The sequence below is a fragment of the Callorhinus ursinus genome, unplaced genomic scaffold (genome assembly GCF_003265705.2).
Source record: "Callorhinus ursinus isolate GAN/ISIS: 27379988/994484 unplaced genomic scaffold, GSC_fseal_2.0 scaffold7, whole genome shotgun sequence".
Lineage (NCBI taxonomy): Eukaryota > Metazoa > Chordata > Mammalia > Carnivora > Otariidae > Callorhinus > Callorhinus ursinus.
In genome coordinates, this window is record NW_027397069.1 from 76,255,491 (window position 1) to 76,264,608 (window position 9,118).

General features: G+C 52.3%; 2 long non-coding RNA genes across 2 annotated transcripts; both read right to left on the reverse strand.

Annotated features, from left to right (window-relative positions):
• Positions 1-2,826: 2,826 nt before the first annotated feature.
• LOC141373141 (uncharacterized) lies at positions 2,827-4,720 on the reverse strand. Its single transcript, XR_012378847.1, has 3 exons — positions 4,694-4,720; positions 4,397-4,479; positions 2,827-2,919 (listed from the first exon to the last, which is right to left on the reverse strand). It is a non-coding gene; the product is annotated as an uncharacterized lncRNA (long non-coding RNA).
• Positions 4,721-5,577: 857 nt separating this feature from the next.
• Positions 5,578-8,822, reverse strand: LOC141373142 (uncharacterized). The gene is made up of 4 exons (XR_012378848.1): positions 8,734-8,822; positions 8,236-8,397; positions 5,930-6,056; positions 5,578-5,604 (listed from the first exon to the last, which is right to left on the reverse strand). It is a non-coding gene; the product is annotated as an uncharacterized lncRNA (long non-coding RNA).
• Between the last annotated feature and the right edge of the window lie 296 nt (positions 8,823-9,118).

The following is a 9,118-nucleotide window of genomic DNA, read 5'->3' on the forward strand; positions in this document are numbered from 1 at the left end:
TTAATGCTTGTTGCAACTTATTAAACTGATTTATAGTAAACTACAATCTGCAGTTTAAAACTGCTCCAGGAGATGGAAAGTCAGCTTATTTTCAATGAGATACCAACTCACACCTGTCAGAATGGCTAAAATTAAATACACAAGAAACAACAGGGGTTGGCAGGGATGTGGAGAAAGGGGAACCCTCTTGCACTGTTGGTGGGAATGCAAACTGGTGCAGTCACTCTGGAGAACAGTTTGGAGGTTCCTCAAAAAGTTAAAAATCAATCCGGCAATTGCACTACTAGGTATTTATTTATTTATTTATTTTAAAAGATTTTATTTATTTATTTGAGAGAAAGAATGAGAGAGAGAGCACATGAGAGGGGGGAGGCTCAGAGGGAGAAGCAGACTCCCTGCCGAGCAGGGAGCCCGATGCGGGACCTGATCCCGGGACTCCAGGATCATGACCTGAGCCAAAGGCAGTCGCTCAACCAACTGAGCCACCCAGGCGCCCTGCACTACTAGGTATTTAGTCAAAGGATCCAAAAATACAGATTTGAAGGGGTACATGCACCCCGATGTTTATAGTAGCATTATCAACAATAGCCAAACTATGGAGAGAGCCCAAATGTTAAATCGACTGATGAATGAATAAAGAAGATGTCATATATATATATATATATAATATATATTATATATTATATATATAATATATATAATGGAATATTATTCAGCCATCAAAAGAATGAAATCTTGCCATTTGCTATGATGTGGATGGAGCTAGAGTGTATTATGCTAAGTGAAATGAGTCTGTCAGAGAAAGACAAATTCCATATGATCTCATTCATATGTGGAATTTAAGAAAGAAAACAAATGAACATATGGGAAGGAGGAAAAGAAAAAAAAGGAGAGAGGGAAACAAGCCATAAGTGACTCTTAATGCTAGAAAACTGAGGGTTGATGGAGGGAAGTGGGTGGGGGATGGGCTAGATGGGTGATGGGTATTAAAGAGGGCACTTGTTGTGATGAGCACTGGGTGTTGTATATAAGTGATGAATCACTGATTTCTACTCCAGAAACCAATATGGCACTGTATATTAACTAACAAAATTTAAATAAAAGAAAAAAAATCAACTGGTTTTACGCTGAGGTCTGGATTCAGATGTGGATAACTTGCAGCAACAAGCTTGGGTTTTCCTGCCTTGAGGTTGGGCCTTCACAGAGCATGCTTTGGGGCTGGGAAGTCCTTGCTGAGCCCACAAGTGCTTGTTCCAGGAAGCACACAGCCTCCTCCAGTGTCCATGGCTCCTGGCATGGGAGTGAACACTCAGCCTGTTTCTAGAGTGGAGGAGAAGACTTGCATACTCTCTAGAAGCATGCAGCCAGGCCAGTGAGAACTGTGGGTAAGCCTGCTGGTAATGAGTTGCTGGCTGAGTTCCCCTGCCTGGGGACACAGTCTTGCAGAAAGCAGCCTGGTGGCCCCCCTCCCACCCCTGACTGGCATCTACTAGACATTCACAGGGAGTGAGAGGGGCCAGGATCAAAGGGGACAACAACACTTACCACTTACAAATGGAAGCAGGGTTACCCACCATGGCAACTAGAGCTGTGCTTTATTCAGTGGCCCAAACACAGGGACATCGGGGCCATTCAGGGGTAGCCTGGAGACTGCAACACCCAGAGCTGCCATCTGCCAGATCCACCCAGGACGATGCTCAGTTTGGGGCTAATATCTGAGTGTGGCTGTAAGTCAGAGCATGTAGGGGAACCCAGGGATGTCCCTCCACACTCTGTCCCTGTTCCATCATAAGCCCTGCCTAACACATGCTTCTTTACAGTGAAGTTCAACATCCAGGTCCTAAAGGAAGAAGCTTTTACAACCTGGAAAAGGTGAGACTCTACCAGGTGGCAGGAGTATTTCAGAGTATAGACTGTTGAGGGAAGGGCTTCCACAGAGTCCACAAAAGAGCAAATAAACATTCACCTACAGACCTGTGAGGCTGCTGGGATTTGGGGTCAAGTGGACTTTCGCTTTCCATTATTTACTCTTTTGTACTGATGGAGCTTTTCTAAGGAGCACGTATTGCTTTTGTCCTTTAGAAAAACAAAGCTAAAGGTTTAAACTAAGGAGACTATCAAGAGCCTTAGGGCCTTTGTCACCCTGATATCCTACACAAGGACAGCCCTTAAAACACAATGGTGGATGTGGACAGCAGGAGAGCTGGGGCAAACACCGCTCTGCCATGTGTTATCTGAGTCTCCCTCCCGCTCTGGCAAATCATGTCCTTCCCTGGGCCCAGGACCATCTTCTGTGATCAGGGTCGATGCTGTCCAGTTATGGCAGGGGTTCAGAGCACCCAGTGAGATGATAAATATGAGATGCACAGTTAGGTGCTATACAAAGTTAGAATTAATATTATGACTTTCCACCTGCCATCATAGTCCCACCCTTGGGCACCTGCCTCTCACCTGGAGGACGTTGCCAGTGCTCCCTGGGTGAAGATGCAGTGTGGCGGCCCCAAGATTCCTCACTCTGCCCAGTATCTGTTCTGGCAGCAGCTTTGACCTCCATCTCTGGGTCTCCACCCCTGGCCAGAGCTTGCTGCTCAGTTGTGCTGAGGTTCTGCAGAATGTTCTGGGAAAACCAGGGCTGTGTCACTCTCTCGGTCATAAGTGTTCTTGGTTCAGGCAATTTCCAGAAGTGGGTGAGGGGGGCCCCCATTCCCTGGGATGGTGGGGATGATGGTGGCTTGGTTGTCTGGGAATTGCGGCTGACCTCGAGGCCCTGGAGCTGCTGGCTGGCGCCCCTGTAGAAGGCCAGTGCATCGCTCCTGTGCTTGCTCAGCTGGGCCGCCATGTGCAGGCTCTGGTCCTCGAGCTTGTCGTAGAGAGTATGGATGCTGAAGTCCTCCAGGGTCTTCACAGGGAGTGGCTCTCCTGCAGGAAGAGGGCTCGGCATGAGCCTGTGGGATGGAGGAGGAAGCAGAGCCTGGTGGGCCTGTGGGTGCAGGCTCTGCAGCTCTCTCCTTCCCTCTGGGCTTTAGCAGGCAGGTATGCAAGGACTGAGGGGAGCAGAGAAAGCATGCACAGTGGGGGTGGGGGGGTTGGTTAGTGCTGGCAGGAAGGGCAGGGGTTAGGCTTGACGGGAGCTGGAGGAGATGGGAGACCTTCCCAGCAGCAGGTAGCAGCGGCTGTGGCGAGAACCTCTTCTGTGTGGGTGTGACACACAAGGCGCCCTACAACCTCTGTCCATTGGGCCTGGTGTCACATCAGAGTTGGGTGGTGGGCACTGTCTCCCTGCTTTGCTGAGGGTGGGTCTCCCTGGCCTGGACAAGATGGCAGCCCCCTGAGGAGGCTGTTTGCTGGGTCCTGCAGGCCACATCCGGCTGAGTAACCTCTGCCCCTTCCCTCTGCCTGAGTTCATCTCACTGTCCTCATGTCCCCATAACCACTCTGTGCTCACCTTCAACAGCTCTTGCCCCACCTGTCCCCATTGCTCTGTGGACTCCTGTTCAGCCTCAGGTGTCCCACAGCGCCTGGCAGACAGCAGAGGCTCACTAAGTACTTGTCTGCCTGAGGTGCCTCCTCTAGGCTTCAGGGCTAGAACCCCAGTGGGGTTCTCGCACTCCCTGTAGGAACGTCCCTTGGCCGAGGCTCTTAAACCCCTTGACCTCCTTCTCCCTCCAACCCACTCTGCTAGGACACACATGAGTGAAGGGAGCACCTTTCCAACTGCCTTTCCTTGTGCAGCCGGGTCTTGCAGGAAGGAGGAAGAAAGAAGGAAGGTGGTGTGAGGGCCCGTGCTGGCCTAGGGCTTGCTCAGAGAGTGGCCTGCAGGAGTGTGAACATGGAGCTGAGTGAGTGTCCACTGCCAACCCTACACTACTCTTTCCCAGGCCTGATGGGTGCAAGAGGGGAGAGGGCAGTCTCATTCATGCTGGCAAAGTGAGGCAGGAGTTCTCATTCAGGGTAACAAACCTGGGCCCGGCCCCTGCAAAGCCAGCTTTGTCTTCCTTTCCTTTCTCTGTAGCCAGGGTGGGGTCTGTCCCTGAGCTACCAGCTACCAATTCAGGTGGGAAGGGGGTGGGAAAGCAGCTTTTCAGATTAGAGAGCTCTCGCTTCAAGCCCAGCAGCACTTACTCTCTAAAAATTGCCACTTGGGGATCTCAGGGAAGCCACTCACATTTCCTTGAGCCTCAGTCTCTTTGTCTATAAAATGGGGATGGTACAACACCTGAAAACACCCACTTCTAGGTGTTTGATTGTGATGATCAGATGGACAGCATGAAGTGTCTTATAAATCATCAATGCTGTAGAAATATGAGATATTATCCAGAGTGTGTACCTGGGGTGCAGTTTTGGGTGGAGGGCAGGAGAAGAGGAGAAGGTGGGTTGTTGCACACAAATGTGGTACCTGTGCCCCAGGTAATGGCTTTCTCCTTGGAATCAGCTCCTTCCCCAGAGCCCTGAGGACTAAGGTCTTCATGCGACAGAAGCCTGGAAAGAAGCATCCACACTCAGGTGGCATAGGGCTCACATGGACCAGGAGTGCCCGTGATGAACATCACAGGTCAGCGTAGGAAGGCATTCTTTCCTGAGTCTCCAGGGCAAGGACTAGGGTCATGAGTGTGGGCAGGGCCAGGGTGGGGAGTGGCGAGACTGGCCACGACCCCTAGGCCGGGAAAGGAGTGAAGGGTAGAAGGGGACTCACCTGTCTCTGAGGGGCACACACTCAGTGGGCACATGAGGCTCTCCAAGCCCCCTCCACTGGGGTCTCCAAGCCCTCGCTGGGCAGGCCTGGGCCAGCGGGGGTCTCAGTACGAGGCCGAGTCCTGTCAGCAGCATTGTTGCTAAGCCAATAGCCAGTAGCACTCCTGCAAGGTCAGGGGAGAGGGGCAGGGGCCATGTGATGACAACCACTCAGAGCATCTGCAGGCTTTATGCCTCAGCCACTGCAGGGCTGCCTTCTCTCTGCCCTCCTGAGCAGGGGGCCATGACAGATCCACTGTCTGAGGCTCAGCCTGGAAAGCTCAGTGAGATTACTTAAAAACAAGCAAGAAAGAAGATGGATGGAAAGCTCACGGAGAAGTTTAGAAGAGGCATCTCTGGAGCCTATGACTCTACTCAGGGGCCCCTGTTCGCCATGAGACCCTGTTCATAAGGACAGGTCCTAAAATTGAGGGGCTTGGGAGGCAGGGAGAAAGGGGACCCCAAGAAGGAAATACAATTCTCTTTACCTGGCAAATGAAACCCTAGTTCAGGGACAAGGTGGTCCTCGTGCCCACCTGTAGTCTTTGGGGCTATACCCAGAGTAACAGATAGGCTTGGACACACACTTGAGGGTCCTGCTGTGCAAGGCTTCTCCCATGCCCCCCTCTGGGTCCTGGCTACTCTGGTCAAGGGTCAGTACCTGTGATCACTACCCAGTCTGGGCCCAGGTTTGGCAGCCTGTGCCTGAGGACCCCGTGCCTGGTAAGCTGATATGGGGAGGAGGGCTGTATGGGGGATAGACCGGGATCGCAGGCCACTCCTTTCTTCTTCACCAACACCACGATGATGCTTTCAGGCAGCCCGTTGTCTCGAAACACATATGTGCCTGGATCTAGGAACTGGTGGGCAAACCTGGGGGATGAAGGGCCAGAATATGGGGAGAGTGAGCTTTGCTGGGCTGGTCATACCAGGCTAACTGTGAGTGACTTTGACCTGGGGCAGGACCCCTCCCCATGCATAGGAATAATGTGGCCCAAGGAAGCTGTCCATGACTCCCAAACCCCTCCCCTCCATGTACTCAGGAGGGCTCACCTGCCCTTGGTCTCTTCTGGCCTTACCTCCCACATGGTTGGCAGCTTCCCATCCTCCTCTGGTCCTCCTTGTGCCTCCCCACCTGTGACCTATGTGTAAGGAACCATGGGCCCTCCAAGTTCCCAGGCAGCTTAGCTGAGATTACCTTGAGAAGTTGAGGTGAGTCTCTTGTACCAGGTGGCTGAGTCTCCTGAAAGCCCCAAAGTCCCAGTGGGGGTTGCTGTTGAACAAATGCTGCATCTGGTACACAGGGTAGTGACTGGCTGAGCGATCTGGAGAATGAACCGGGAGTGGGGCTGGCTTCCGGGGCCTTCTCAGCCCCAGCCCTGGGCAGCTCACTTCCTGGCAGCTCAGTGTCTGTCCTCAGGAGAGTGAGCAAACTGAGAAGACATGTTTTCAATGAAATGACATGTTTTATCCTTTAATGTATATAATAAGAATGCATTTAATAATCTTGGTGCCAGGGCAAGACCCTTTCCCCTGCAGCCTGTGAAGTGAGCGCACCAACACATTGTGGAAACACTGTGAACAGAGGCCCCCAATCCCCCATGCCCTTCGTGGGAGAGCACAGCTGGATGCCCTGGCACTCTCAGAGGTGGGACCTGTTCAGCTTTGTAGCCCTGACAAGCAGTGTGCACAGAGCGGGCATGCAGCAGGCACTCAATACGTGCTGTGGGATGGCTGAGAGAATGAGCAGCTATGGGGGTAGACGGGGAATCTGGCAGAAACACAGACAGGCTGAGCCAGGCCATCCCTTCTGCCCAGGAGGTCTTTCCCATGCAGAGGTGTCAGTTCTTCCTGAGCACTCCCTTCCCCCCTGAAAGATGGGGCTCTGATCTCACCTCCCTGGCTGTATGGAGAAGGGGGAATGCAACGGGGTTCACTCCACACATGGAAATACCAGGGCTTAGAAAGGATGGAGGTTGCCCAGGTGCTGGTGGGTTTATGGGAGACCTGGCCTGGAAACCAGGGCACAAATATCTGGAGTTGTTCTTCCAGGATTTATTTCCCCCTTTGATGCTCATTGCCTCAGCACTGCTTTGTGGGGAGGAACTTTGGTAGTTTCGTGGCACACGAAACCAAACACTTCATCTATTTCTACCTGGGCCAAGGTGCCATTCTTCTGTTCAAATCAGGTTAAAAGCATGGATGTGCCACACACCCAGTGCAGCATAAATTCCAAATACCAGAGACTGATATCTTCAGCATTGCCTGAGGGAGCACCTTAATCTTTGAACCTTTATTGTGTTGTTTGTATGGGGCATTTTCTGTACTAATTTGTTGTGGTTATAAAACAATTAGAAAAAACAGCTTATATTTGCATTTCTTTTCTTTTTTTTTGAAAATTTTATTTATTTGAGAGAGAGAATGAGAGAGAGAGAGCACGAGAGGGGGAAGGTCAGAGGGAGAAGCAGACTCCCCGCTGAGCAGGGAGCCCAATGCGGGACTTGATCCCAGGACTCCAGGATTATGACCTGAGCTGAAGGCAGTCACTTAACCAACTGAGCCACCCAGGGGCCCTGCATTTATTTTCTATTCCATACCTCTCTGCCCCTTGTTTTTCCTCCTCAAAATCCATTCCTTAAAAAAAAAAAAAAAAATCTGTTGGATATAATAAAAAAAGCCCGCCCTGGGCTGGCTGCTGTCTTGCCTCTCTCCTGTCTTTCGAGCTGCAGACCTGTCCCTGTCTCAGCCCAGCCATTTAGTGTCCTGGGGCATCTTAATGGGATAGCACTGTAGCATCTGTCATCTGTGTGTGAGCAGGTGGGCTGGGTGTCTGGGGAATGCCCATCCATTCCACAGCAGCTCCCTAGGGAAGTACCAGGCAGGGGAAGGGGAAGAAATTAAGGTCTACCGAGGGCCCAGACCATGCTCAATGCATGGAAGGTGACACTGAGCCCAGAGGGGATGGGAGACCCTCTTCTATCAGTAAAGGCTGTCTCAGTGAGGAAAACTCCATCTTGTTCTCTGAGGTTCCCAGGGATGGGAGTCACAGGGAGACAGGCTTCTGCTCATTGCAAGGAAGACAATTCTTATATACCAAGGTATCTGAAGATGTAGGGGGCTGCCAGGAGGGGTTGAGGAGTGTGCCTCGGGGGGGCGTCAGGCCCTGGATGGATGACTGTGACACAGAACAGACATGCGGGAGGGCTGGCTTAGACCAGAAGTCACCTGGGTGAGTCCCTGCCTCCACCCGAGGCACAGCAGTCTGACCCTCAAGGGCTGCAGGGAGGAGTTGCAGAATATTGGAGCTGGAACATCTGCTCTGAGAAGTGAATGGAGGCCCACAGTGAAGTGACCAATCAGGTTGAGAGCAGGGGCACAGCACAGACCTGTGACTTGCTACTTCAAAGGTGTGGTGAATGTGATGTCCCCGGACAACCAGGCAGGGGAGGGATGAGAGAGCCAGGGCCAGAGGGAGGGTCCAAGGTCCTGAAGTAGGGAACTTACTGTGGGGAAGAATATGAAGCTGGAAAAGAATCACATCCCCCTCTACCAGGCAGACCACTGGATTTGGAATATGGGGATGGATGCGGGGGTCATGAGGGGCAGAGTGCTCCGGTCCTGTAGTCCGATGGTGCCTTTGCAGCCAGGGTGTGGATACAGGTGGTCCTGGGAGAGTTTGGGGAAGGAAAGCTGAGGGAGCTGGGCTTGTCTGGGGATGTACACACACGCACCTACTGGCCCTATCCTGTCCCGGTTCCCTTTTAGGGAACTCCTTTTAGGAGTAGTTTCAACCCTTCTGGGGCCCTCGCCTCCCCAAGGACATGGCCTTCCATGGTCCCTGCCAGACTCTCACCTCCTGAACACCAATACAGGGCTGAAAAACTTCTGAGGGACCACAGGTGGGGTCCCCAGCTTCCCATCCCTTGCTGGAAGAAGGCAGCCATGCACCTCACCCTCCCACTCTCTGGGAAAGCCTGGACTTAGTCCTCCTCCTCCACTTACCAAGGAGGAAGGAGCCAAGCATGTCCACTCTGGAGACGACAAAGCCAAAGATGCCATGCGGGCCACATTGGACCAGATGGACCCTGGCGTTCCCTTGGAAGAACTGGTCTGGACCCAGGGTGCTCACTACTTCCTGAGAACATGCAGCACAGCATTATAGACCAGGGGAGGACAGGAGGTGCAGAGAGCCTTGCAATGATGGATGGCTAGAAACCCAGACTGAGCCCTTTAGCACAGCCCCTGGTGATGCTGGGTTCAAGGATGCCCATTGTCAGCTTCCATCAGGGCATGTCTCCTATTTCACTGAAACTTGCCCAGGGGGTCTCCTATGCCCTGGGCTCCTCCTTATCTCCAGAAAACACCCCTGACTCCATTCTGGTCCTTG